We start from the raw sequence: 6,000 nt of genomic DNA on the forward strand, positions 1-6,000 counted from the left end.
CTGTAGCACATTGTAAATGAAGCTGCATTTACTCATTTCAGTGACTCCTGACTCCACTGATTGTGAATTCCTTTTCCATCTCCATCTCCCCAGGGACCAGCATGATGACTGGCACAGAGCAGGCAAATAATAATTAGCGATCATGTGTTGAGCTCTTCCTGAGTGTCTCACTTTTCCTCAGGTGCTACATATATTATCTCAATGAACCATCCCAACAATCCTATGAGGTGGGTACTATTATTGGCCTCATTTTAAAGGAAAATTAGCCTCATTTGAGGAAATTGAGGCTCAAAGAGGTGAATCTACCCACGATCACCCTGCTAATAAGTGATACTGCCAGAATCCAAACCAAGTTGTGTATGTCTGAATGCAGTCCATGTCCTAACCACTAAGATGCCTACTGCCATAACTAGTAATGGAACTGGTTATGAAAGATATGGCAAAGTCTCACCTTAAAAGAGCTTACAACTAGAAACCTATGAAATTTTTAGGCAAAAAAAAAAAAACTTCTTTACAAACAATTCAAAATACTTATACATTTATTTGTAACTTAAGTAATTGTCAAGTATCTGTTTATGCACAGGACCAAAGTTGTAGGGGATATATTTTGACTCTGGTATAAATTACAGGATGAGTTATTATACATCAATGAAAGAGTTGAGGAAATTATATCATGAGACAAGTCAACATATGTCAGAATGTAACATATGATCCTGGAAAGAAGGACTTAGTAATCAGGAGGTTATCAGTTCTTAAACTATTGATTCATTTGTTGAAAATGCCAGTTGAGAACAGCCCTAAGTCCGAGAGGATCCTGGATGGGAAGGAAAGGGAAGCCTCTGAGACAACAGTGTGACTGCTGTAGGGGAGCAAAATTTGCCACCCTAAAGTATGTCTCTTTGGCATGAGGATTAATTTAGGTTGATTACTTTTAAGAGACAGAAGACTCAGGAAATTTTTCTTTTTACCTCCCCCTTAGCTCCCTAAAGAATTCAGGTAACAGGCCTGTTCCCAGGATAGAGTTATCAAAAGACATATCTTAAGACTCCACTCTGTGTCCACTGTCTCTGCCTGGCCCAACAAATACCTATTTACTGAGCACTTGCTTTCCCATCTTCATGTGACTTGCCTTCTCCCCTTTGAAGTCCCAAACCACTACCTCCAAATATTCTCTGTTGTCTTTAGCCAAAGATGATATTCAAGGTGAGGGTTTTGGCCATGTTGGCAAGTTATTCAGTTCTCCTGAGTCTCTCCCATATATACATGTTATTAAACTTTGTTTGATTTTACTCTGTTAATGTATTTCATGTCAATTTAATTATTAGACCAGCAAGAAGAACTTAGAAATGTAGAGAAAATTTTCTTCCTTCCCCAACACTACACAACTAGCTTCTGGCCCAGATTTTCCAAGCACCTCTGTGTAAGTTAGAAAATGATAGAAATTTTCCAAAAGATTAACAAAAAGCAAGAGAGACTAATACTTAAAATAGTTGAGACTGGAATGCCAAAGAAAAGTTTCATTTAAAAGCAGATTTAGATCAAGAAGATGAATTTAAAAAAAGAACTGAGCACATGTAATACTAACAGATGGCAAAGGGAAAGCGAAGCTACCAGTTCCTGTTTACTTAATCCTCATCACAGCGGAATATTTCCATTTGGTCAGGTTAGAACATCACAAAGAGGACATCACAAGCCCAGGACAGGAAGAAAAGACATGGGAAGAACACCCAACAACCTAAAAAATTAGTCCCAGTCATGAAATTATTGCCCAGGGAACCAAAAGGATATTTAGATATGATCTCAGAAACATATTTGGTGATCTTCAGTAAGTCATGCCAGAAGACTCTAATTAGAGTAAGGGGTCCTACTTCAAATAGAAAGAGTGATACAGAAATCTAGAGACCGAGAGGCTTGGTGCTGATTTCTAGCAAAGTTCTGGGCTTGATTATGAAACTAAAACAAAAGAGGTAACTACTAAGAGCTCATATAATCACAAAGGAAGGATATTTCAACAGTTACTAGCGTGAGTAGATCTGAAGACTGCGGTGGGAATTGTTTACAGACTTTGGACAAAACATTTTAGTTAGGCTTTGGACAAAACATTTTATTATCTGTTTATGGGCAAGATGAAGCAATCAAGGCTGCATAACATCACAGCTCAGTGGATTCGTAGAAGGTTAAACAACAGGGGCCCAACTTTCTTTAGTCTGACAATTTCATACTGGAAGCAGTTTTCTAATGGAAATTCCCCAATTCTCTGTTCTAGATATATATATTTTTTAATTTAGATAAATAGAAATCCAATCTTGTCATTAATTTTAAATCAAAGGAAGGAAAATCAGGGTTCAAAATTGTTTCAATAATAAGGAATATGCCAAAAACATGGTGAAATTTTGCAGTGCCATCTTTAGGCTTTTAAAATTCAAATGGTATCTCAGCATATGGTAGACCAGATATTCTGAGGCACCTTTCTCAAAACACTAAAGAGTAGGGGGCAGAGAGCAGTAAATAAAAGTGAAACACATGGTTGTCCCCAGACCAAATATGTACAGCAGATCCATAAACAATACTGGGAGACTAATACTTGAGCTCGAAGTTGAAGCAGCAGCACCTGAGAGCCCACATTTCTCAGGACCCTCGAATGCTTAGAGCAGCCTTGGGGGAGCAGCATTTCCTCACTCCAAGCACAAATAAGGATGCTCTCTATAAGAGAGCACCCAGTATTCTCACAGGTCATGATTAACCAAGTATACTGATCAGGAAGACATCTCTGGAGAAATTAGTCAGATATATCAACTAAGAATGATATGACATAAAAAATATGAAAAAAGATATGGAATGTGCAGGATAGACTGAGAAGATCTAAAACTCCATTTAATCATCAAAGAAGGGGAGAAGGAAGGAGAGGCAAAGTGTGAAGCAGTAATAGCTGAGAATTTCCAAAGCATAAAAAACATGTGACTCCACAGATGTAGGAAACCTATATATAATGCAGGATAAATAATAAGAAATCCAAACCAAGAAACTTAGTAGTGAAACTGCCGAACACTAAAAAACAAAAGATCTTAAAAGCAGCTAGATTTTAAAAAAAGAAAGAAAAAAAAAGGATTACTCACAAGAAAAAGGAATTAGATAGCAGATATCTCAATGGCAACACTGGAAGCTAAAGAACAATAGAATAATATCTTCAAAGACCTGAGAATTGGATACTCACCATTTTAAGAATGAGAGTGAGATACAGATTAAAGCAAAGTGATTTTACAACTGGAAGACTTGACTAACTGAACTTCTAAGATACATTTCAGAAAGAAGAAGCTGGAATCGATTAAGAACTGAACTGAAAAGAGAAATATGAGGGAAGACACAGGTAAATATGGTCAAATCAAAACAAAACTCTCCGTAGAAAACAATAATGATAAAAAATCATATATAATTTGTACGTTTAACACAAAGTCAGAACTAAAATGCTGGGAACAATAAATCAGAAAAAAGGTGATTGAAGTTAAAGTATCCTAATGCCTTTGCATATGTGTAGAAAGTGAATTAGTACATTAATTTTCGCCTTCATTAATAAATGTATGTTTAAAAGTCAGTGGTATTCACTAAAGTAAGACATATATCTATATATGTACATATGTACATACATATATATCTTTTGAACTAATAGAAGGAAGAAAATGACATAAGTCAACAACAAAAAAAGGTCTATCAACCCAAAAGAAGTATATTAAAAAGTGACACTCCCCCCCAAAAAAAGATAGTAAAAATAAAGCCAGATATACTAATAATCACAATAAACATAAATTAACACATCAGTTAAAGTCAGAAGTTGTCAAGTTGAATGTTAAAAAAGTCTAAGAGGCATTGTTTCCAGAGGTACTCCTAAAACATAGGAATTTGGAAAAGTTGAAAGTAAAAGTACGGAAAGTTATACACCTGACAAACATCCAAAAGAAAGGTAGTGTAGCTAAATTAGTATTAGATAACATAGACTAACACTCCAAAATCACTGCAGATGGTGACTGCAGCCATGAAATTAAAAGACTCTTGCTCCTTGGAAGAAAAGCTATCACCAACCTAGACAGCATATTAAAAAGCAGAGACATTACTTTGCCAACAAAGGTCTGTCTAGTCAAAGCTATGGTTTTTCCAGTGGTCATGTATGGATGTGAGAGTTGGACTATAAAGAAAGCTGAGTGCCACAGAATTGATGCTTTTGAACTGTGGTGTTGGAGAAGACTCTTGAGAGTCCCTTGGACTGCAAGGAGATCCAACCAGTCCATCCTAAAGGAAATCAGTCTTGAATATTCATTAGAAGGACTGATGCTGAAGCTGAAACTCCAATACTTTGGTCACCTGATGCGAAGAACTGACTCACTGGTGAAGACCTTGATGCTGGGAAAGATTGAAAGCAGGAGAAGGGGACAACAAAGGATGAGATGGTTGGATTGCATCACCAACTCAACAGACATGAGTTTGAGCAAGCTCTGGGAGTTGGCAATGGACAGGGAGACGGTGTGCTGCAGTCCACAGGGTCGCAAAGAGTTGGACACAACTGAACGACTGAACTGAATATAGACTAACAAAAAAAATTATTAAGAATGGAGAGGATCACTATATAATGATAAAGAGTTCAATTCAACAACAAAATATGTCAGTTCTAAACTACAGAAAATATATAATTTATTACTAAGGAAATGGATGAAATCTTTAATCAAAGGAAAACATTAAGTCCAAAAATATTAAGAAAGTTTGGAAGCATATCTAAACTTTCAACGGATAGATAGATCATTCTACTCTTTCATCAGTTTCTCTGGAAAATAGAGAAGATGTATTCTCAACTCACTTAATGATGCCAATCTAAATTTGATACCAAAACAATCAGACCAATTATGACTCATAAATAACTCAAACACACAGAAGTAAAAATCCTAAGCAAAATACTAGTAAGCTGAGTCCAGCAACACATAAAAGGATGATACTTCATAACAAGTTAGGAAAACATTCTTGCAGTTAACCACATCAACACATAAAAGGAAAATTATAAGATCCTCTAAATAGTTTCAAAATTTTAACATAAAATCCAACAGTCTCTCATGGCAATAACTCATAGTAAACTAAGTGGAGAACTTCCTTAACTAGTTAAATGGCATCTACCAAAAACCTCCAGCAAATATGAGCCTGAATAATGAAAAATTAGGAATACTTCCTTCAAAATCAGAAGTAATTCTAATCAAAATCTCAACAGGGCTTTTCAAGAAAGATGAGCTGATTCCAAGATTTATTGGAAGAGCAAAGGTCCAAGAAAAGCCAGAATACTCCCAATGAAGAAGAAAAGGTAGCTATTAAGCTTATTTAAAATGTACAGTTATTAGGACAGTATGTATTCAGGCTGTTATTGCTTAGTTGCGCCCAATTCTTTGCAACCCCACAGACTGTAGCCCACCAGGCTCCTCTGTCCAGGAGATTTCCCAGGCAAGAATACTGGAGTGAGTTGCCATTTCCTTTTCCAGGGGATCTTCCTGACCCAGGAATTGAACATGAGTTTCCTGCATTGGCAGGTGGATTCTTTACCATTTGAGCCACCTGGAAAGCCCATGTATTCAGGTAAGGATAGACAAAAACACTAATGAAACAAAAAGCAGAAAAACATACTCATGTACACAGGGTAACTTGGTTTATGACAAATCTGTCATTTCAGATCACCAGGGAAAGGAAGACAATTAAGTAAAACTTGCTAAAACAATTATTCATATTGAAAAAAACAGAATTTAATGATTCTCACTTCTCCCACAGTAATTCAAGATAGATTAAGACTTCAATATAAAAGGCAAAACTGTAAACTTTTAGAAGACAATATAAGAGAATATCTTTAGGATCTTTCCAGCACTTGACACAATAAGGCTTTTTCAATCTGGTGGGCAAAAGATGGTATCTCACTGCAATCTTAATCTTCATGTCCAGGATTAACAGGCTTGAGCAATTTTTCCCAACCCAGGT

This window comes from Bos taurus, chromosome 22 (genome assembly GCF_002263795.3).
Source record: "Bos taurus isolate L1 Dominette 01449 registration number 42190680 breed Hereford chromosome 22, ARS-UCD2.0, whole genome shotgun sequence".
Lineage (NCBI taxonomy): Eukaryota > Metazoa > Chordata > Mammalia > Artiodactyla > Bovidae > Bos > Bos taurus.